Below are 25,388 nucleotides of genomic sequence, written 5' to 3'. Positions count from 1 at the left end.
ATACAGTAGAATACAGAATACTCAACTTTTAATTTAATGCTGTACATTTATCCATCTTCTTTAAGGTGCTCAGAGCATCTATGAGTCATATGCGTATACAAGAGTGATCACATGTGTATTTTATCATTTTGTCAAGTTCAACAAATAGAGGTGCTAATAGTCTTCAATGAGGACAGAAACCATCATAAACCTTTAAATAAATACATTCACAGATTAAACAATTATTAAATAGGCTATTTACCAATCAGGTTGGTTGTGCTGAGTTCTAGAGATTTGAAGACTAATAAGACAATCTTTTCCACTCTTTCTGAACTCTTAGTCTATTGCTATGATTGCAGGGAAGGTATGAGTGAACTGCCAGGGCTATTTGAGATCAACTGTGCCATAATACTTGAAATATTTGATATTGAGAGTTTACTGTACTTAGGTCACTTATTTTTATTCAAGTATAATTAAGAGAGTGCTTTATTAGTTTCAGGTGTACAATATAATGATTCAACAATTCTATATATTCTTAGTGCTCATCATAAGTATACTCTTAATTCTCTTTATTTCACCCATCCCCCTCCCACCTCCACTCTGGCAACTATCATTTTGTTCTCTGTATTTAAGAGTCTGGATTTTTGTTTCTCTTATTTGTTTATTTGCTTTGTTTCTTAAATTCTACATATGAATGAAATCATATGGTATTTGTCTTTCTCTGACTGACATTTCACTTAGCATTGTACCCTCTAGGTCCATCCATGTTGTTGTAAAGGGCAAGATTTCATGGGTTTTTTTGTTTGTTTGTTTTTAAATGGCTGAGTACATAGCCACTGTGGAAAACAGTATGGGGGTCCCTCAAAAAAATTAAAAATAGAATTACCATGTGATCCAGTAATTCTACTATTGGGTATTTACCCAAAGAAAACAAAAACACTAATTCAAAAAGATATATGCACCCTTATGTTTATTGCAGCATTGTTTATAATACCCAAGATATGGAAGCAACATAAGGTCCACTGATAGATGAATGGATAAAGATGGTGTGGTATATATACACACTGGCATTTACTAGGTCATTTAAAATTCATAAGTACACTGTACCTACTATCATGCACTAAGTGAAGCTCAAAGACATAAAATGTGTTGCCAAAGGACTCATTACCAGTAAGCATAAAACCAATACTCAACTGAATATAGAGTATGCAGTTCTAAATGAAGAACTGCATGCTCTTCAACTCTGTGCCACCCAAAAAATAACTATTTACTTTCAGTGTGTTAAAGGTGACAGGGTGGGTAACTTTTATTGGACGCTCAACAAGGGACTTTTAAGCTCACACCTTCTGAAGAACCACAGGACACATATACACAGAATAAAACACACACACATGCACAAACACATGTAGCATATACCCTAAGCCTGAACACAACCAAAGCATTTTTTCTGCAGGATTGTTTTGGCACCAACTCTGGACTTTGACTTCAAGAGATGAAAACTTTGTTTTATCACTTCTGTAACAGAACAGGGCAGAACAGAAGACTAGTAAGAAAAACAAATTAACTATGTCACTTTTCAAATCCATAAGCAGAATGATGCACCTCTTATTAAAGTCCTTTGCAGTCTAAAAAGCAACCTAAATTATATGGAGAGCAAATGGCCCCTGACATGGTCCTATAGTCCATTAAAATAGTTTCCTGTTATTTACCACTGATGCTGAACAAAGGGTATTGAAGGATACTGGTGTCAGCTGAGTTCCTTTTACCAATGTCAGGATGATGGATTTTGGGACTTGGGCTATCTGCAGATAGATCAGGGGAGGGTACGCAGTTAACACTGAGACTTCCAGAGTTTCAGACACTCACCAAAGATTTTAGACTTAGCAACTTTATTCACCAAAGAAAAGCTGCCTTTTGTGAGGAATAAAAATTTTGCTCCTTTCTAATTATAGAACTGCACAAGTTCTTGGGTCTTTGAGGACACAGGAAACCACAGGATAGTGGGGAAAGCTAGGCAGGAAGAAACCAGCTGGTCAGCTGTGCTCCTTGGGGATGTGACTTTCCTAAATCTTGACTCATTCATAAAATAAGGAGGGTAGATGTTATTAATTCATGAAGTAGTTTTGAGCACTTATGTGTTAGAATCTGTGCTTGATGTAGAAGATATACAGGTGGGGGGAAAAAAAAAACAGAGGTGGCCCTTGCCTTCATGGAGTGAAAATGGAGGAGATAAACATCAATTCAAAAAAAATCCAAGAAGATTGTTGCAGATTGGGTTCCCCTGGAAGCAGTCTCTGAGATGGAGATTAACAGAATGACTTGTCTTGTGACCACCACAAGTGGGAAGAAAAGAGCAGAAGCAGGATTGGGTAGAAGGTGGGCTATAATATAGTATGACAAAGGCCTCAGTCATTCCTCTGAGGAAGTCTGGCTCTTAAATAGCCTTCAGAGACCTCCAGAGTCAGGTAAGGCCGTCTGGACTTTCTATCCATTTGCCAGCCAGTCATCCGATGCAGGCTGTCCCAGCTAGTAAGGTGACTCTTTTCAGCCAAGGTATTTCTAAAAAAGGATAACATTTGAGGGATTCCAGGAAACAACATTGTCCTAAAGGTGAATCTGAGCAGTTTATCCAAGAGTCCGCTTCACAGGTGCACAGTTAGAAACTGTGATTGGTGATATAAATAAGAATGAGCCCTAAGTATGGATATGTGTAGGAGGAGGACCTGGCCCAGTTTTAGAAGTACGAGAAGTCTTTCTTGAGGAAGTTGTAATAAGTTGAGATTTGAAAAACGTAACTAGGTAAAGGGATAAGGGAACGGTATTCCCCGAAGAGAAATTACCAATACAAAGTCCCTGTGGCTTCAGGAACATGGTGCACTTCAGGGATCCAAAACAAAACCAGCAAGCAAACAACAAAAACAGTAGAAGACAAAGAAGCTAGAATGGGGAGGAAGGGAACCTGGAGTCATTGGTAGAGACAAGACCACAAAGGGCTTTGCAATCCAAGTTGAGAATTTAAAGAGTAGCAGAAAGTTACTGAAATATACTGCATGGCAACGGATGGGTCTGGCTAGGTGTTGGGGGGGGGTGGGAGGGTAGTGAGATGATCAGGTTTGCATTGTACAATTATCCTGGCTGCTAAGCTGGGGGATGGACTGAAAAGCAGAGGTACTCTCTAAAACCCCCATCTAACTCTTAAGTTTCTACAAAGACTGAGAGCCAGTGTCACTGACCTGGAAGGTGATTATCTTTTTCCACAGGGTACATTTCCAAGACATGATCATATGGCAGTCAGGATTTTATTGATGATACCTAAAACTTTTCTTTTTTTTTTTTTTTTTAAAGATTTTATTTATTTATTCATGAGAGACAGAGAGAGAGAGAGAGAGGCAGAGGGAGAAGCAGGCTCCCAAGGAGCAGGGAGCCTGATGCGGGACTCGATCCCAGGACCCTGGGACCACGACCCGAGCCGAAGGCAGACGTTTAACCATCTGAGCCACCTAGGCGCCCCGATACCTAAAACTTTTCTATGTGTGAACTAATAATTCTACAAACAACCCATGAGATAAGTACTATAAGATCTCATTTCATGGATGAGATAATGGTAATACACTATTAAGTAAAGATTATTATCCCTATCTTCTAGATGGAGATTTTCAGCCTTAAAGAGGTTTCATGTGTCACCCAACTTCATAGAGCTAGTGTGTAATTCAAACCCAGGCAGCCTTGCACTAGACAGCTTCAACAAAAACAAAATAGCAATATAATTTACATAAATGTATTAGCAAATTATCACATAAACTAAAAATCAGGCACAATTGGTTAAATGACAAGAAGTTAAGACTTGTTCTTTTCTTTTAAAATTTTTTTATTGTTATGTTAATCACCATACATTACATCATTTGTTTTTGATGTAGTGTTCCATGGTTCATTGTTTGTGCATAACACCCCGTGCTCCGTGCAGAACGTGCCCTCCTCAATACCCATCATCGGGCTAACCCATCCTCCCACCCCCCTCCCTTCTAGAACCCTCAGTTTGTTTTTCAGAGTCCATCGTCTCTCATGGTTCATTAAGACTTGTTCTTAAAGGTAACAAAAACTATATATTGTATTTTGTATTTGATTTGTTATGTTTTTAGTGATATACTGATCTAAAACATATTTATTTAGAAAATATTCAAAAAGTAATTTTAAGGGGGCCAAGAGTTTACATATTACGATTATGTTATTTAGGGTAAATACCCCTAACTGCTATAACAAACATACCCCAAAATCATTCTAGCTTACCATAGTAAAAGTGCATTAATAACATATGAATCCCAGTGACCTTGTTTCTCATCGTTAGGTACCCTTTCATTCCCTAAACAGGGATTCACATTTCGACCCCCACTTTCAGGCTCTTCCTTCCCTTAGGAACCTTAGCAGGATCCTTTACATTAGCCCACAAAAAGAGCCAGAGAGAGAGGAAAGTCAGGGAAATGGACTGCATCACTGCTGCCCATAGTCATTGACCAGAACTTAGTCCTATGGCTACATCTAATAGAAAGGAACTAAGGAATGCAGACTTGCTATGTGCCCAAGAAGCATAAGAAGTAGATGCTGATGACTACGTAACAGTGACTGTTAGGATTATAAAAGGTATTTACAAGTCAAACAGTTTGTAAAACACTCACCCCCTTTAAAAGAGCTATGTGGTGCCTAAGTTCCATTTTATTTTTTTCAAGACACTTTCTCACAGACACATGGACACGTTTAAAATGAATCCCTGCGCCAGCCCTTCATTTTGATACTGCTCATGCATTCTCCAGAGCAGCCACTAAACCTGAAGTTCAAACTATGGCTAAAGTCTACACTGAAGAAACGAGAGTCAAGAATTTGTCCTTTATCACATTAGTGTCAAATCTGATTTATTCTTCAATTTCAATAGGGTTTCTTTTTTGCTTAAAGTCCTTACTTAAAAATTGTTGAGTAGACTTCTGGATGTGCAATTTAAATGCACTTGTGTGTTTCATGGCTAAGGTTTAGGAGTTATCCACAAGATTATCATGATAATGTGGACACAGATGAAGAAAATGATAATAGCTAATAATCATGAATAGTAAACCTGTGATAACTGTCATATTTCTCCCAAATTGTTTTAAACTCTTCTAACACAGTTTTCCTCCTCTATGTATCATCTTAATAAGGCTTATAGGTTTTAACTGTATCACCTCCCCCTCCTTTTTTTTTTTTTTAATTTCCAAGTAGCCTTTATTCTGAACTGCCTTTGGAGTCCCCTTTCTCAAGACAGCCACAGAGAATACTTGGGAGTGAACAGCGTGACCCAGGACTTTAAATTCACATAAATGACAGCCAGTTGCAATCAGTGCATCACAGTCACAGTGTGTACGAGATAACAAATGCATTTGCTCCTCCAAATAGAAACACACAGAGCAGAGATTAATTTTTTTTTTCAAGTCTGAGCCTAAGTTGAGTTTCAATCTGAGTTAATTATGATAAGAATGAATGAAAATAAAAGGGATAGAAAGTATAGGGTGGTTAGATTTGACAACAGAAACCGATTATTCACTTATATCATTCAAAGTTCTCTTTCAGTCCTAATTCTTTAACTCTTGTATCTTCCATGCAAGATTGAGTGAGTACCTACCATTTACATGGTGCTCTCTACAAGAAACTCTCCAGGAATGAAGAGAAGGAATCATCATCATCATCACCTTCATTGGTTGTAAGATTACTGTGTGCCAGGCACTGTACTAAACCTTTACATGTTTTAATAAATTCAATGCTCATTGTAACCCTACAGCCCTATGAGGTTTTACATTAGAACTCTTCCAATTTCTATGGGAAAACTCCAACTCCATGTAGCTTTAAATAAAGTGAGGGGCATTAGCAAATAATAGTAAATCAAGATACTGGGAAAGTAACATTTAATCTGTTATACTTAGAACACTTATTCATTCATTTTTCTCTGTCTCTCTCCCCTCTCTCACTCCCTCCCTCCACCCTGCTCCTTTAGATGTGAATCATTCTCTTCTTTCAATAACATGACTTATCTATGTGGCAGGGATGAAGAATGATGGTCATCTATAGCTGTAAGAGGTAAGTACCCCACTTGCTCTAAGAACCGTCAAGGAAGAACACAAATGATCTCGCTTCCCTTAGGTCACATGTCCATTATTTAACAAATACTATGATTAGTTTGGGGGAAGAAATTTTCTGATTAGTCTATTCTGGTTCCTATGACAAACCTGAGGTCCAGGGAATAAGTTCCTGTATTGCTGGCCACATCAAAATCACTTGGAAAAATAGTAAAGGTGGCAGACAAAATTTCCAATGTTAATTTCTACCAGGCTTTATTATTTTACTGTATTACATTTGCAAAAGTAAAGCTTAAAGAGTTTAAATTATTTGTCTAGTGGCATCCATGTAGAAATTTTGGGACAGATTTTGATATTGATTTAAAATTTAAAATATACTTTTTGATTTTTTTAAAGGTTTTATTTAAATTCCAGTTAGTTAACATATATACTAGTTTCAGGTGTACAATATAGTGATTCAATACTTCCACACAACCCCCGGCACTCATCACAACTACACTCCTTAATCCCCATCACCTACTTTACCCACATACCTCCCCTCTGCTAATCATCAATGTGTTCTCTATAGTTAAGAATCTGTTTCTTGATTTGCCTGCTGAACTATATTTCCAAATATTGACTTAGAGATATGTATACTGGGAAGACTATCAATGTAGGGTATCTATCTGAATATCACACCCTTCACTTTAATTCCAGGAGTATACAAAATAGGATATGGATTATAGGCCACTTTTTGAGGAAAGAAACTTACGTGGATCTGAAGAAGGGTTCAGAATTTGCTAACCAGAAAAAGAGCACAGCACTACTTTTTAAACATCACTAGATTTAAAAGACAATCAGGGTTTTTGTTTTGTGTTTGTTTTAGTTATTTTAAATCTTTTTTATTTTTTTATTGTTATGTTATGTTAATCACCATACATTACATCATTAGTTTTTGATGTAGTGTTCCATGATTCGTTGCGTATAACACCCAGTGCTCCATGCAGAACGTGCCCTCTTTAATACCCATCACCAGGCTAACCCATCCTCCTACCCCGCTCCCCTCTAGAACCCTCAGTTTGTTTCTCAGAGTCCATAGTCTCTCATGGTTCATCTCCCCCTCCGATTTCCCCCCCTTCATTCTTCCCCTCCTGCTATCTTCTTCTCCTTCTTCTTCTTCTTCTTCTTCTTCTTCTTCTTCTTCTTCTTCTTCTTCTTCTTCTTCTTCTTCTTTAAACATATAATGTATTATTTGTTTCAGAGGTACAGATCTGCACAATTCACAGTGCTCACCATAAGAGGGATGGGGTGGCTGGATGGTAGACATTGAGGAGTTATTTTTATCTTTAGTTGAAAGTGCTTAGCATTAGGGAGAAGGGAGCTGAAGTCCAGGCTCAGTAATTGTCATTTACCTTCTGTGGGTTATCTTTATCTTTATCTAAACTTCCTACCCCATCTATTTCATGCAGTCACTTTAACATTAAAATTATGAAACAAATATCAAAGTGTTTTGAAAAATTAAAAATCCCCCCAAATAGACAGTATTATGATTTTGTATTACGTGCCTTCTACATAAAAGCATGTGACTGTAGTCTGTTGACACTTTTCCAAAAGTCATAGGGAAAGAAAGATCATATTAATATAGCTTTTGTAAATAGGCATATTGTACTCCTATTAATTCCCCTCAATTCTTTTGTTAGTTGCCACTGTCACTTTCTTCCTCCTGCTTTCCTCTTTGTCTTTTATTTTTCTCATTATTAAAATCTCATCAAATTATATTTGCTAACTAATACTCTGGATAAGACTCTCATAGATTAAATTTTATACTCAATGAAAAATTTTATTTACATCCAAATTAAAAATAGCTTCCTTCTCATTAGATCTCTTCTGTTGGCAGGGTGTTCTCTTGGCTTTCTCTACAGTAGTCATTAATGCATATTCTTCTGTTACCTTCTCTTAGTCTTTTTCTTTGATTCTCGAACAGTTCTTTTCATAAGAAATCTCTCTTTCCCCACTAAGATCTCCAATCAGCCACAGACTGACTCCAGATAAAATTTGGGCATTGATTTATAGTAAGTTCTCATCCACTGCCCTAAGGAGACAAGACAATAATGCTATATTATTAAATAATTGGTTTAGAAACCAACCTCAAGTGCAGCAGAACAAAACGATGGGATTTATGCTGCACCTCATCTATTTTGACAGTTGTAAAAATCCAGGTCTGATTATACATGTTGATGCTGTAAAGATGCAGAGGGTAGAGAAAGGGAAAGACACCTTATTGTCAGAGCAGTTCTCAAAGCATCTCAAAAATCATTTAATTTTGCCTAAGATTGCTGCTCATGCAGGTGATTCTGGATGATTTCCATGCCTTATCCCATAATGCAGTAAATGAATAAAACAGTGACACATGGAATCCTACATTTTCATTAGCCCCCATCCCTGAGACAGCTTTATGACCTTTGGTCTTGAAGCAGAGTTATCCTTGGGTAGACATCCATCCCTGGCACTGGAATGGGAGCTGGACAGATCCTCATTTCTTCTAAGTTTCTCTCTTTAAACTCAACATTTAAAAATGGAGAGAGAGAGAGATAACAAGGAGGAGAAATCAGGAAAATACAGAAGATAAGGATAGTTTATAAGTGGGATAAACCAAAATATAGACATAGGAGCATGCTCTAAAGAATTTTGAGTTAACCACCCAAAGTCCTAGAGTCAGAAATGATTAATAGTGGTTGCATCTATGGGTAAGATTTCCAGTGGGAAGCAGTGGAATGTTAAAATGTTAAAATGTTTTTGATTATGAAGTGTTTATCATAGGTGTGCATGGCTTCAGTAAAAACTATTGGTGATGACTAAAATATGGCCATAGACCAAAGAGACTAAGTTTGACATGGAAATGATCTAAAAATTAAAAAAAATAATTTACACACAAAACATTTAATACCCCCTTGGGGAAAACAAAAGTTTGGGTTGAATAAAGCAAGAGGTTGTGAAATTTTCCAATAAGCATCTATGAGAGAGAGAGAAAACAAGGATTATTGCCTAACTGGCAGAGAGAGCTTGAGAGGCAGGCAGAAACATAGGAGTAGAACAAAATGCGGTACAAAGGCAAACATACAGGAAGAAGCAAATGCAAAGATATAGTTTAGCTCTTTGACTTTCTAGCAAAAATAAAGAAAATAGGCTAGTAAGGCATATAGAATAAGTTTAGAATTTTCTTTCCTAAAACCGGGAACTAGATAGTCCATTCACAAAATTTGTTTCTCTTCTATGACTTGTCCACTTTGACACAAGTGGTGATGTGGGTATGAAAAATATCTTCAAAGACACATATAGTGTGAATGTCAAAGTGGCTGAGGGGAGCTATTTAGCAACCCTCTACTCCCTTGCCTGCTCTGTTTGAGACTATTGTTATCAAGAAATGAAATTCTTTTCTCTTCCTTTTTTTGCTTGCAAAAGTATTTTATGCCTGGCTTAAAGGGGGTTAGGACACATTTGTAGGCTCTTTTGTTGCACGTTTTTATAAATGGAAAAGTAAGTATCAATCATGCAGTGCTAGTCAGTTTGAACTCCAGAAGCAAAAATGAAACACACCTCACTGGTGTTAGAGTGCATATAAAAATGGCAATTATTAATAAGGTGCTTCAGTTTTGCTATTGGCTTGGAACTAATAAAAAGATTACATTATCCACCATGAGCAAATTTTCATTTTACACCTGGTTCTGCAGAGCTGGTGATATCCTGGGGGCTGTGAGTAGGACTTCACATTTGTGAGTTTCTGGATTCCTGTGGATCTGAAGTCTGCAGTCTGAGGCTCCTTTTAGAGCACACAAGTTTGTGGCTGCTTTTCTGATCTATTTCTTTATAGGACATACTGAGCTTACTGGAAGTGGTTTACAGAACACTGGCCCCTGTAATACGGTTGCATCCTGGGAGGGAGCCAGAGCTTGTTCCATTTATCCCACTCCGAGGTAGCTCTAGGTTTGGGAGTAGGCAAGGAGTGTCAGTCACTCCTGCAAAACTAAAGATTCCTTAAAGTTAGAAACATTTTTTTTCTTATTTATATTTCCTTTTAAGCCCCTACAGTGATAAGCACAAAGAAATTTTGGCAAAGCTAAACAAAGCTTCTTAAAAAAAGCAAAGCTTGTAAACAAAACTCCACTGGTTTCGATTCAGCATATCTGTGGTAAAGCTGAAGAATCTCAAGGTTTAATCATTATCCAAGGTCAACCTAGTAGCTGGGGGCCACTTTTTGAGAAATATGATAGTTAATATTCTTAAGTTTGTTTTTTTTTTTTTTTAAATATCTGACTTCACTTGTTGTTGGTCAGTCCCTGCTTGTTGGGTCTACACATTCCAGGTCCCCACCCACCACCTTTATAAAATCATCTCTTTATTTTCTGTGTGAGACAAACTGGTCTCAGAAATAAATCGTACTCTATAAGACTGAGAACACCTGTTGGTGGTCTTCCCAGAAAGGATGTGACAGTGATAGAACAATTAATCCCAAAGAAAAAGAGATGGTCTCATTATATTTAAAATAATATGTGAAGAAACATTTCACTATCTTTTTTATAGTTGTGGAAACCAGTGTATAGAAAATTACTGGTTACTGATTCAGGTCCCACAGTTCAGAGTAAGAGGGGAGGGGCAGATGGGGACTATAAAGAAGGGACATTACACTGATGAATCACAGACCTGTACCTCTGAAACAAATAATACATTATATGTTAAAAAAAAAAAAGATAGTAGGAAGGGAAAAATGAAGGGGGGGACATCAGAGGGGGAAACGAACCATGAGAGACTATGGACTCTGAGAAACAAATTGAGGGTTTTAGAGGGGAGGGGGTGGGGGATGGGTTAGCGTGGTGATGGGTATTAAGGAGGGCACGTACTGCATGGAGCACTGGGTGTTATACACAAACAATGAATCATGGAACACTACATCAAAAACTAATGATGTAATGTATGGTGATCAACATAACATAATAAAATAAAATTTAAAAAAATAAAAATAAAAAATAAAACGCAATGTTGGGGGAAAAAAAAGAAAGGGACATTACAAGAAGGCAGGGTGTGGAGGCCATCATGAACTGGAGGCTTTTGATTTTCAGTGTGAAGGGGCCTATTTTAGATAATCACTGATCATTAGTTTTTTAGAGGTGAATGTCAAAAACCTGACTGTGCTACATAGGATGGCTTTGAAAACATAATGTACAAAAACTTAGTTTTAGTTTATAAAAATCGCAAAAAACATGTAAAGTATATTGACGCATGAAAAGATGCTCAACATTACTAGTCATCAGAAAAATGCAAATCAATACTATAGTGAGATACTGCTTCACACCTCTTAGAATGGCTAAAATAAAAAAGATAAGAAATAGCAAGTATTGTCAAGGACATGAAAAGGGAACCCTCATGCACTGTTGGTGAAAATGTAAATTGGTGTAACCGCTGTGGAAAATACTATGGCAGTCTCTCAAAATATTAAAAATAGAAGTACCATATGATCCAATAATTCCATTAGTGGGTATTTACCCAAAGAAAACAAAAACCCTAATTTGAAAAGATATATGTATCCCTTTGTTGCCAAGTACAATAGCCAAGATATGGAAGCAACCTATGTGTCCATCAGTAGATGAATGGATGAGGAAGATGTGGTATGTATATGCACACATATACATACATATACACATATACATATATACATACATGATATACAATGGGATATTATGCAGCAATAAAGAAAGATGAGATCTTTCCATTTGCAACAACATGGATGGACCTGGAGTGTATTATGCTAAGTGAAGTCCAAGTAAGCCAAATACCATATGATTTTACTCATCTGTGGAATCTAAAAAAAAAAGAAGACAACGAAGAAGAAGAATTAACAAACAACAGAATCAGACCTATAAACATGGAAAACTGATGATATCCAGAGGGGAAGGGAGTGAGGGAATTGGCAAAATGGGTAAGGAGGAGTGGGAGTTACAGGCTTCCAGTTATGGAGTGAATAAGTCATAGGAATAAAGGGTAAAACATAGAGAACATAATAAATGTTATTTTAATAGCACTGTATGGTAACAAATGCTAGTTACATTTGTGATGAAAGTGACATCACAGAGAAGATGAATCATTATGTCCTACACCTGAAACTAACATAATATTGTGTGCTAACTATACTCAAGAAAAAAAGACAAAATATGAGGGTCTGGCCTTTTATTTATTGTTAGGTTATACCTAACTTAAGTCTATATGTGTGTGTGAGAGAGAGAGAGACAGAGGGACAGAGACAGAGAGGCAGAGATATGCTTCCAGCAAAGGGGTTTACTGTACTTTCAAACAAGGAAAAATCTGAGTTGGAGTTATCAAAAGCTAGCATCTGGCATAGAGCTTCAATAATTAAACATGTAGTCTGTAACTCTGAGAGGAAACAGGTACATTACAAGTTTCTCAGGTCATGTGAAAAAAACCCACATCATTCTAATTTCAAGCCATGAGTGTTCTCTCCAACACATTCTTTCTCCATCTCTGAAAACCAATTTGCACTTTCCCCCTTTGGAGGCTGCTTACTATCTCCAACAAGACAGGACAGGGAATATGCTTTGTCCAGGACCTCAACCATAAAATATAAATCACATTTTAAGCTATCCAGATGAACAGAAAATAAATCATAAATTTTAAGTTTAACCTATGTGTAATTTTCACAGACACATAATTCCCAGGTAGTTATGTTTAAACTGATTGGCTCCAATGCCTTTTAATGGTGTTAAGTAATGGTCTAGAAGCAGCATTGTTTTATTTTGTAAAACCGAGTTATTGATTGTCTAAGAACAGTTTAAAACAAGGTTTAAAAATCAGAGGGTCTCAGTCTCAGGAAACAAACTGAGGGTTGCTGGAGTGGGGGGGGGCTGGGAGGGATGGGGTGGCTGGGTGATAGACACTGGGAGGGGTATGTGCTATGGTGAGTGCTGTGAATTGTGTAAGACTGTTGAATTACAGACCTGTACCTCTGAAACAAATAATTATATGTTAAAAAAGAAGAAGAAGATAGCAGGAAGGGAAAAATGAAGAGGGGGAAATCAGAGGGGGAGACAAACCATGAGAGACTATGGACTCTGAAAAACAAATTGAGGGTTCTAGAGGGGAGGGGGTGGGGGGATGGGTTAGCCTGGTGATGGGTATTAAAGAGGGCATGTTCTGCATGGAGCGCGGGGTGTTATACGCAATGAATCATGGAACACTACATCAAAAACTAATGATGTAATGTATGGTGATTAACATAACGTTTGCTTACTGAAAGTTCAGTGGATCCAATCCTCAGGAAATGCTGTCAGCAGCTGGAAACTGCGTCACCTGAGGCCAGACTTTTCCTCAGGGCAATCTCTTATCAATGATTAGCCAATGTGCTCTCTCTAGTCACTTCAGTTTGGGACATCCTTGTAAGACCATTCTAGCATCAGACTCCCTGTGGGAATGGCAGAGGCTTCTGCGGTGACTGCATCCTTCCTGTCCACCTTTTTCTCTGAAGTGTCCCTTTTATCACTCCTTTTCAGGTGTGGTATCTTGGAAGACTACTCAATAAACCTCCTGCCTGCAAATCTCAGCTTCAGAGTCTATTTCCTTGGTCAACCCAACCTACAATACTTGATTCTTTCCCCCCTTTCCAAGGCTCTTTGTCTTAAAAAAAGTTTCCTCCTTCTACTTAGTTTTGGAAGTTGCACACCTGAAAATCATACTCCACACCTGCCTCTCCCTCAGTCTTGGACATCCTTATCAGTTTACTTACAAAATCTTTCTCAAATTATCTATGCCCCCTTGAACTGCCAGTATCCTCATCCGAGCTATCATCATCTCTCTTTACTGACTGTGAAGCTCTACTCCTCCCTTATCCTTCTTAATCCATTCTTCACACTGGTGAGAGTGATCATCCAAATACACAGTGGATGAGTCCCCAAACCCTTCACCTTCTCTTAGTGACCCTGGATATGCCAGCCTCAACTCAGCTCTTCCTTCTCTTCCTCTAACTTGTCATGTTTCTTTGAGTTTTGGCCCTCTGTACATGCTGACCCTCTGCCCCAGCTCTTCCAGCCAATTTATGTCAACTCTGAAAGTCTCACTCTTATCACCTATAAAAAGGGATTACTCTATCATTAAGCAGAACTGTTTAAAGATGAAATAAAATAAGCACGTACTTGACATATGTTAGTTTTAAAACATTTATCCCCGCATTTTAAGTTTTGTCCTTTAACCTTTCTCTTGTGATTTCTCAGAGGCTCAATGTTAAAAGCGAACTTTAAAGAACTGATTTATATCAGTTAAGAAATTCCTAGAGCATCTTTCTGTGCAGCATTCTCACTGAAGTTAGTAATTACTGTCAGGGTAATAATATCCCCTGGAATTTTGTGTCTTTGTCAAATGTGGATGTTGGCCTGCTTTAATTTTCAAAAGACTACTTTGTTCCACAATCTGTTTAAAGAGCAGATAAAAGCCATTAATGAAATTTACACACTCTCAGGGACCCCGACATGAAGAAAAAGGAAGATTCCAAACAAATGAGCAAGTAAAAGAACATTAATTAGCATCTAATTAGGAATAGCAGAGTGCAGTGCTCAATAATTTGAAAGTAAATGGAAGCTTTTGTTAACCTGTAAGGTGGAAGCATAGCTAAATTCTCCTTGAGGTAAGATTGAAGTCACTCTAATATATAAACTCTCCAAAAAAGAAAAATAAAACTTGTTAAGAAAAACAAAGTTTTATAAGGCACATTGATATCAGGATATAACTATCTTGTTAACAGCAAGAAGGACATATAAAGGACTACATAAGCCTCTGGTATGTAAAAATACAGTTTGATTCTGGAGATAAAAACAAGTATTTAAGCCAGCAACAATGATGTCATTTAAATTAAGTCAAACTATTGGAAAATTCTATTAAGATACTATAATTTAAAAAAATCTAAGGAAATACATATTTAAATTTAAAAGTTTGAAAATCTATGTATATGAACACTAAATTAAAAAGGAAAAAAAAAAAGCATCTCCAGCATCTTTAAGACATTAAGTAAACATTTAGATTCAACATTCAGCAGCATATCAAATTCTTCTTGGGAGAGCCCTTATAGATTTCAGAGATGCATTCTATGATTTGTTCTAATAGACAAATTCTGCTTTTAGTAGGAAAGAGACATCAAAATAGAGGACAGTGACAAAGATAAAAGCATCTGAACCGGGTCTGAGTCCTGTCATAGTTCTATCAGCTAAGGACCTGGACTTTGTACTCAGGAACACCTTGACCAAATCTATTTTTCCTTAGTGGCTGTGTAACTTAGGCAGGCTATTGGGCCTTTATAAGCCCCAGTTTCCTCATCTGGTAAATGGAGTTAATAATACATGCTCGTAGTGTTGTTAAGGATGCAAGAAGTATATAAAATGGAGAGCCAGATTTAAACCCAAACAGTGTGACCCCAGGGCCAACATTTCTTTTCTTTTTCCAATTTTGACATATAATTGACATATAACACACTAAGGTGTTAAACATGGTGATTTGACATACCTATAGAGTGCAAAGTGATTACCACAATAAGATGAGTTAACACCTGTATACCTCAATTTTTTTTTTTTTTTGGTCAGAACCTTTAAGATTTCTTTCTTTGCAATTTCCAAGTATACAATACAATATTGTTAACTACAGTGACCATGCTCTACATTAGATCCCCAGAACTCATTTGTCTTATAACTGGGAGTTTGTACCCTTTGACTTCTCCCATTTCCCACAGCCCCTGGCAACCACCAATCTACTCTGTCTCTGTAACTTCAGTTTTAATCTATTCCATATATAAGTGATATCATACATTATTTGTCTTTCTTTCTGGTTTATTTCTTTTAGCATAATGCTCTTAAGGTTTATCCATGTTGTGGCAAACGTCAAGATTTCCTCCTTTTTTATGGATGAATAATATTCCACTGTATACATGTAACACATTTTCTTTATCCATTGATTTGTTGCTGAACATGCATAATGCCCTGCCAGTCCCTTGTCACTGGCTTGGGTGGCTGTTATTTCTTTCGGAGATGTTCTTAGCTCTGGTGTCTTTCATATTTCAGAGAAGTGAAGTGACGCTCTTGTAGTTACAGCCTGAAGTAACTAAAGAGATCAGTAATTTTAATCTCCATCTTTATTTAATTAAACAAATGGAATCCGCCCCCTTGCCAAATACGTTATCCCTTGCCATTTAAGTCATTAACAGAAGCTCAGGAGCTGAATTCTCTATTAGGAAAAAATAATTTTCTGACAATTCACTTTTGGATTGAGTGCTGATTAGCCTTTCAACCTAAATTTAAGCTGTGAAACCTGAGCAGTTTAAGAAGCAGGGTGCCTGGGTGGCTCAGTTGTTAAGCTTCTGCCTTCGGCTCAGGTCATGATCCTGGGATCGAGCCACACATCAGGCTCCCTGCTTAGCAGGAGGCCTGCTTCTCCCTCTCCCACTCCCCCTGCTTGTGTTCCCTCTCTCTCTGTGTCTCTCTCTGTTAAATAAATAAATCTTAAAAGAAGCAAATCTGGAAAACAAGAATATTGGGTATAGATTTTTGCTGCCCTAGACATTAGCCAATAACCATGGGCTTACTGGGCACTTGAAATATGGCTAGTCTAAGTTGAAATGTAAGTGTAAGTATAAACTGAATTCTGAAACTTAGTAAAAAAAAAAAGGAATGTAAAATATCATAGATAACTTCAATATTGATTAAATGTCCAAATGTCATTTTTTAAGACTTTATTTATCTGACACAGAGAGAGAGAGAGCGAGCAAGCACAAGCAGGGGGAGCAGCAGAGGGAGAGGGAGAAGCAAGCTCTCTGCTGAGCAGGGAGCCCACTGCAGGGCTTGATCCCAGGACTTGGGGATTATGACCTGAGCTGAAGGCAGATGCTTAACTGACTGAGCCACCCAGGTGCCCCTGAAATGTCATTTTGGATATATGAAGTTAAATAATGTATTATTAAAATTAAATTTAGCTTTTCTTTTTTTTCCTTAAAAAAGTAGCCACTCTTAAGTAGATACCAGAAAATTAAAAGTCAGCACAGGACATTGTATGATAAAGTGGTCAATCCAACTGGAAGATATAATACTTATAAATATTAATGTACTCAACATAGGAACACCTAAATATATATATTTATTTACAATACAATATTCAACCATAAAAAAGAATGAAATCTTGCCACTTGCCACAACGTGGATGGACCTCAAGGGCACTAGACTAAGTGAAGTAAGTCATACAGAGAAAAACAAATACCTCATGATCTCACCTATATGTGAAACAAGAACAGCAAAAATCCTCCCAGATATAGATAACAGGTTGGTGGTTGCCAGAGGCTGGAAGAGGGGGTTGAGTGGAATGGGTAAAAGGTGTCCAAGGTACAAATTTCCAATTATAAATAAATGTTGTAAGTCATATAAGTATGTAATGTACAGCATGGTGATTATAATAGATAATACTGTGTTGAATATTTGAAAATTGCTTGCTAAGGGAGTAGGTCTTAAAAGTTCTCATCATAAGAAAAAAAATTTTTTTAACTATGTATAGTGATGGATGTTAACTGGACCTATTGTAATAATCATTTCACAATATATACAAATATTGAACCATTTTGTTATACTCATAAAACTAACATAATGTTGCATGCCAAATAAACCTCAATACAAAAAAAAAAAAGTGGTGTCAGAAAACTAAAGGAAGACTGTAGTTTGAAAAGGTATGAGTCATCAATTGTGTTAAAAGTTGCTGCGTTTATTACTTTATTTAGGTAGAATATTGACACAGAACACTTCTGTCATAGACTGTAGTCTGCTATGGAGTCAGCAGGTCTGGGTTCAAACTCATCAGCTGCTTCCTCTGTCAAATGTGGATATGAAAACAAAACAGAACATACATGAATGTGTGTCAGGCTAATGTAGGATGAGGCAAGGACAAATTTTTTTTTTTTTTAAAGATTTTATTTATTTGACAGAGAGAGACACAGCGAGAGAGGGAACACAAGCAGGAGAGTTGGAGAGGGAGAAGCAGGCTTCCCACGGAGCAGGGAGCCTGATGCAGGGCTCAATCCCAGCACCCTGGGATCATGACCCAAGCTGAAGGCAAATGCTTAAACTGAGCCACCCAGGCACCTGAGGCAAGGACAAATCTTAAGAAAAGACCTAGACAGAGAAAAGGGCACTGGCAGGAAGAGTATGGCAGGTGGCCAGGTTCTGACAAAATTCTGAGTTTAAGGATGTCAGGTAGGAAAAGAGTCACTTCGGCAAAGCATATCTAAATAGACAACAACCAAAAGGTAGATAATACTGTGATGATTAACTGCTCAGGACACATGACACATGAATGCTACTTCCACGGCAGAGGCACTTTACTTTAGCTCCATTTTCCCTATTAAGAGTGGGTTATTTTTATTTTTTAATAAAACTGAGATCATGCCATGCATATAATTAGGTACCCTGTTTTTTTAAATATTATATCCTGAACATTTCATAGGACATTAAATTTCCTTCAAAACTGCCTTTTTTAATGGCTGTGTAATATGGATATACCACCATTTATAGGACTATTTTTCATTGTTTGACATTTGTGTTTATTTCCTAACATTTACTACTATGGAAAATACCACTGTGGCAATATCGAGCCTATATTGCCTTTTGTGAAAAATGAGCAAGTCCTGCTCCTTGTAGATTAAATGAGATAGTTTACATTGCAGAGGGCATAGCATATAGTAGAAATTTTGTGAAGTTAGTTCTCTTCTCCCTCCTTATAGGGAAGGGCCAGTCATTTCAGAGCTAGAGGGACTTTCGGGAAACTTTTATTTGACCCTAAATCTGGACAGCAACAGTTTATTCAAGGTGATCTCTTAAGAATCTGCAACCTCTCTTGGTAACTGACCATAAGGTTTCAAATCTTCCTGCCTGCCTCTCTCTCTCCTCCTCCTTTATTTTCTTTTGTCCCCCCTATTGAATTATAGTGGATTAATTAAGAGTACAGATACCAAAGATGTATCCACTTGGTTCTAATTTCAATTCTATCATTTACTAACTACAGAGTAATATTTATATCTGAAGCATAAGTGGTAATAAGTGCTTAATAAATGTTTGCTTAAAAGATAAGTCAGTATAATACAAGAAACTATGTTTAAGTTTAAACAACTAGACTATGGCTTAGCTCACAGACTGGTCATCTCTAACATGGATTATTGGGAAAACAAACAAACAAACAAACAAACAAACAAAACAACCCTCATGATCCTAGACTGATTATGGGGATTAAAAGAGATCAAGCATTTAGAAATCTTAGCATAGGGCTTGACACTTGACACATAATTACCGCTCGTGAACAATTTGTTGGTGATAATAATATGCAAAAAGTAATCATTTGTTATAACAAATGATTATGAAGTGAATGATGTACCTAAGGCTAAGCACTGTGGGAGGTACTTTGTTATACTTTGTTACACAAACACATACGGTACATTTGGGGGAGAGGTTGTGAAGCACTAAGAGAAATTCCAATCATTAAAACTAAGCATCTGTTTGTCATGACATTAAATTAAATTAAAAAAAAACTTATGATGATGATAAATGATTATGTAATACACAGAAATCCATTGTGTGTCTATACACTAATACTGAAATAGCAGAAAGAGAAATGAAGAACAATTTCATTTATGGCTGCATCATAAAGAATAAAATGCCTAGGAATAAATTTAACTAAGGGGTGGAAGAACTATACTCTGCAAACTATGAAACACTGATGAAAGAAATTAAAGCAACACAAATACATGGAAAGATATACCATGCTCATGGACTGGAAGAATTACTATTGTTAAAATGTCCACACACCCAAAGCAATCTACAGGTTTAATACAATCTATATCAAAATACCAGGAGTATTTTTCACAGAACTAGAATAACACTAAAATTTGTTTGGAGCCATAAGAGACCCTGAACAGGCAAAGCAATTTGAGAGAGAACAAATCTGACGGTATCATGATCTCAGATTTCAAAGTATATTACAAATATGTGATAATCAAAACAGTATGGTACTAGCACAAAAACAGACACATAGATCAATCAAACAGATTTGATTGATCAACCCATGCTTATATGGCCAATTAATCCATGACAAAGGAGACAATAATATACAACGGAGAAAGTCTCTTCCATAAATGGTCCTGAGAAAACTGGACAGCTACATGGAAAAAATGAAAACTACTTTCTTGCGCCATATGCAAAAATTAACTCAAAATGGATTAAATATCTGAATGTAAGACCTGAAACCATAAAACTCCTAAAAGCAAACATAGTAAGCTCATGAACATTGGCTTTAGCAATATTTTTTCTGAACAGTTCTCCCCAGGCAAGGGAAACAAAAGTAAAACAAAACAAAACAAAACAAACAAACAAAAAAACCTATTGGAACTATACCAAAATAAAAAGCTTTTGCACATTGAAGGAAACCATCAACAAAAGTCAACCTAATGAGTGAGAGAAGATATTTACAAATGATCTATCTGGTAAAGGATTAATATCTAAAATTTGTAAAGAACTCATACATCTCAACACCCCAAAAATAAATGATCCAATTGAAAATGGGAAGATGGGCTGAGTAGATGTTTTTTTTTTCTCCAGAAAGATATGCAGATGCCCAATAGACACATGAAAAAATGCTCAACATCAGTAATCATCAGGGAAATGAAAGTCAAAACTTAGTGAGATATCACCTCACACCAGTCAGAATGGCTAGTATCAAAAAGACAAGTCTACTAAGTGTTGACAAGCATGTGGAGGAAAAGGAACACTTGTGCACCATTGGTGAAAATGTAAATTGGCAATGCCACTCCGGAAAACAGTATGGAAGTTCCTCAAGAAACTAAAGTTAGAAGTACCAAATGATCCAGCAATTCTACTTCTGGGTATTTTCCTGAATAAAATAAAAATACTAATTGGAAAAGATATATGCACCTGTGTGTTTATTGCAGCATTATTAACAATCGCCAAGATAGGGAAGCAACCCAGGTGTTCATCGATAGATAAGTGGATAAAGAAGATGTGGTATATATATAGTGGAATATTACTCAGTCATAAAAGAGAATGAAATCTTGCCATTTGTGACAACATGGATGGACACTTACGCTAAATGAAATAGGTCAGATAGAGAAAAACCATTTGATTTCACTTACATGCGGAATCTCAAAAACAAAGCAAAGAAAAAAATAGAAATGGACATAAATATACTGGTGGTTGCCAAAGGGGAAGGGTTGGGGGATAAGCAAAATAAGCAAAAGGGATTAGGAGATACAAACTTCCATTTATAAAATAAAGAAGACACAAGAATGAAAAGTACAACATAGACAATATAATCAATAATATAGTAATGATTTTGTATGGTGACAGATATAACTATACTTATTTTGGTCAGCATTCTGTAAGGTATGTAATTGTTAAATCACTATGTCATACATCTGAAACTAATACAATATTATATGTGAATTATACTTCAATTAAAAATTATTGCAAATTTACATCAAATTGTGGTCTCCTCATAATACCAAAGTGAGTTAATAAAACCAGACAAAATTTCTTAAGTTTTTTCAAATCTCTTTCATACATTTCACGTTCATTGCAGCATATCCTCAATATTTTCTCTTTTCCTTTATTTCAAGTTATTCTGAAGAAAAAAAAAAATCTCTAATTCAGCACAAGACAAGCAGGTTCTTATGCTTTCTCCCTACCTCTTTTATCTTTGGCTTAGCCATTTGTCATTCACATCAACTTAGGCTTGTGGCTTTAAAAAAAAAAAAGAAAGAAAATTTTTTAGCTCCCAGATTCTGTGCTATAAAAGATCCAGGATCTGACACAGGAATCAATAATTGCTCCTTTAAAGAAGAGAACCAGGAGGGAAAGACTTCAAACACTTATAAATTAAAAAGTGAAAAATATAAAATGGTACGAAGTGGCAGATGTCATAATAGTTATGAAAAAAGTCCTGCATGCTGAGGTGGAGACAGCTAATATTCTTTGAGTGTGGAGTGGTAGTGGATAAGGCAAAAGAGTGAGATTAATCATGTGTAGCACCCAAATAAGAAGAGAGGTTTGGGATTGGTTTTCTTTCAGAGAAGGACGTGCTTTCTTGCTACAACATAATGACATTTGGACTGATAAAAAGGAGGCTGAGAGAGAAGCTGAAGGTAACAGCGATTGTCCATAAATTAACAGCAAACCTCAGAGAGAGGCCTAACACTGCATACTGCAAACAAACTTCCCTAGAGTAGCATTAATACTCATTCTTATTTGCCTTTGGGAAAAGTCGGCACCAGTATAGGATAGAAACACTGAGACTGTGTGGAATAAACGGGTTTTGCAAGAATGGAATACGGAATGTGGCTGAAGTTATGCCTCTGCAGGAACCACGGAAGACGTGGAATGTACAATGTATACGACCTTCTAAAGCCTCGGTGATGCTTTTCTAGCGCTGTGGGGGTAGGGCAGGCGTGGCACGTGTGCCATGCACCTTTATAATGCCTACCTCCAGAGATGGAGCTTTCCTAAGCCACACATACTTGTAAAGAACAAAGGGAACTTTTTTTTTTTTTAATTTTGCTAATCCAGAACAACTTTCCTCCTTCCCTTGGGGTACAAGTTTCTCCCCAACTCCAGCCAAATGGTTGGTTTTGAAGTTGCCATTCACTTCACATGGGTGAGCATGTGACTCTTGAATGACAGAGCCTGAGTTCTTGTTCCCCGACTACCCTGCTTTCCCAGGCATAGTCAGGTGATTAAAAAATAGGCTAGGAAGGAAAATCCTTTCCTGGGGAATTTTTTTTTCTTTTTCCTTTTTTACTTGAAGGTTTTTTGGGGGAAGTTATCTCTGAGGTTCAGAGTCCTAAATGTTTAAGTATAGAACGACCTGCAACCATAGGGCCAGGTTTGTAGGGGAAGAGTAGCCTCAAAGAGCAAAGTAACATGCAGAAAGGAGAGCAAAGAAAAGAGAAGTGGTGATTCACTGTTACAGCAAAGGGCACAGTGTTCCCTGAAGCCAGCCCTACAGTTGACCATTCTGTTTTGGGCTTACCTAAGCCAGTAAAGTTGACCCTTATTTTTGCTTACCCTTATTCCAACTAGACTGCTTACTTGTGATCAGGATAGTCCTTAGCAAAGCAAAGAATATTGTGGTGTTCCCATTAAAGCTTTTACAGGTAAGAGAGGACTTGAGATTGAGGAAATCAGGTAATGCTTGATAGAGAAGGTGGCATTTAAAGCAAGGTGGGGCTCCCACAGGAAGAAATGGAGGAGACACATTTCTGGTATAGGAAACATTATGGACAAAGGCCAGGCACTAGGAAGTACCAAATGTAGTCAGGGCAGAGATCAGTTTGGTCAGAGAAGGAGAGAAAAAGAGAAAAAACAAAAAACAAAAAACATATACATCATCCTCCCATAGATATTTCCTTGGCTGACATTTTCTCATCTCTCTGATCTCAGCTCAAAAGCTACTTCCTCCAAGGAGCCTCTCCTGACCATCCTGTCTAATGTACCTCATCATTCACAGTCATATATTAGTTTTGTTGCATTTGTAGCACTTATTCCAGGTGCAGTTATCTAAATTGCAGGCTCACTGCTCTGTTGTCTGTCTCCTCCACTAACTGGGCTATGAGTCCATAGAGACAGGGGCTTTGTTCATCTTGCACACTTGGTTGCCAGTGCCCATGAAGGAGCCCGCATGAAGCAAGTGCTAAGTAAATACCTGTTGAAAGAGTAAGTGGGTAGGAATAGAAAGAAAAGCTGGTGCCAGAAGGGAGCTGTAGAAATGAAACTTTAGGCAGAAGAGAATAAAGATCTGGGGGTACACTGTCGGAGCTATGCTTTTGGAAGACTGACTCACTTGATGTGTAGGAGGTGGAGAGTGGGTGAGAACTGACAGGGAGGCCACTGCAAATGCCCAGGCAACAGGTAATGTTTGTTGTTTGAGTGAATTACCTGAGGGATTATGAGTCTTCATAATCACAACAAAGAGAAGAGTGATAAATGCATCATGTCTTTTTTCTTTTTCTCCACCTCTTAGAGCTAGTTCACCAGTAGACTCTCCTCTTGCTTCAGATAATGTTTTTCCAAGCAGCATCTTTCATATAGATCTACAATGACTACTCACACCTCCACCCCCTACCCTCCCAAAGGTAATGGCTTTAAAAAGAGAACAGTGGTGATGGCTGCTCGATCACATAATAAAAACACCAAGATCTGCATTCATGAGTTCCCCAGGCTTCCTGCGTCCCTGGGGCAGAACAAATCAATCTTTTCCCCAACCACACAAACTCTTACTGGTCCAACAGGCTCCCTCTGTACTATCTTCATAGATCATGTATATTCAATTTGGGTGTTCGTTTTGTTTTGCAGGTTTTTACACTTGCTATAGTTTCATATTACCATATTGCTATATTACAACTTTGTTTTTTTTTAAACATCTGATTTAGGGATTTAGCCAAAGTAATACATAACTTGAGTCTATTACCCCTGCTGTTTATATTCTCATTGTGTGAGTAGTATGTACCAGAATGTTTAAATACTTTCCTACTGAAGAACATTTTAGTTAGTTGTATTGTTTTATCTTTCACACAATGCTGTATTGAATATGCTCATATATATTTCTTTGTATTATTATGTAAGGACATCTCTAAATTTCTGAACATGGAATTGCTGAGTCTAATGTACAATATTCTATTTTTTTAGATTTTGTCTAATTGTTCTCAAAGACTGCCATCACTTATGCAACTTTCAGCAGGATATGAGAGCTATTTTCTCATATCCTTGTTATTCCCTTGGAATTGCAAGACATTTAGGTTTTGTTATATTTACAAATATATAATGAGTATGCATTATTTTGCATCTTGTATTTGTGTGCTCAAAAATATTTTCTTGTAGTTCTTGACCATTTGTGTTTCCTTTTCTGTAACATGTTAATAGTTTTTCCCTATTATTGTATTACTTTGTGTGTTTTTTGTATTTTCTGTAGTTCTTTATTAACTTTGGAGTCCTTTGCTATAAAGACACTCTCCTCTATTTTCTTCTTTTAGGCCTTTAATACATCAGAATTTAATTTTGCATTAACCTTGTGCTCTTTTTCTCATCATCTCTGTACTTAATTTCCTCCTATCCCCCCTCCCCCAGCATTATCTAATTTCTGACTCTCTCTAGGACAGATTCATTCCCACTGCTGAGCTTCCTAACTGCTCCTCCCCCTCCCTGACAACCCCCCTTCTAGAATCCTAAACTATTTGTCAATGCACTA

This window comes from Mirounga angustirostris, unplaced genomic scaffold (genome assembly GCF_029215605.1).
Source record: "Mirounga angustirostris isolate CCGP_5_RB_7025 unplaced genomic scaffold, mMirAng1.0.hap1 SCAF_6, whole genome shotgun sequence".
Taxonomy (NCBI): domain Eukaryota; kingdom Metazoa; phylum Chordata; class Mammalia; order Carnivora; family Phocidae; genus Mirounga; species Mirounga angustirostris.
Note: the sequence above shows the minus strand (reverse complement) of the source record.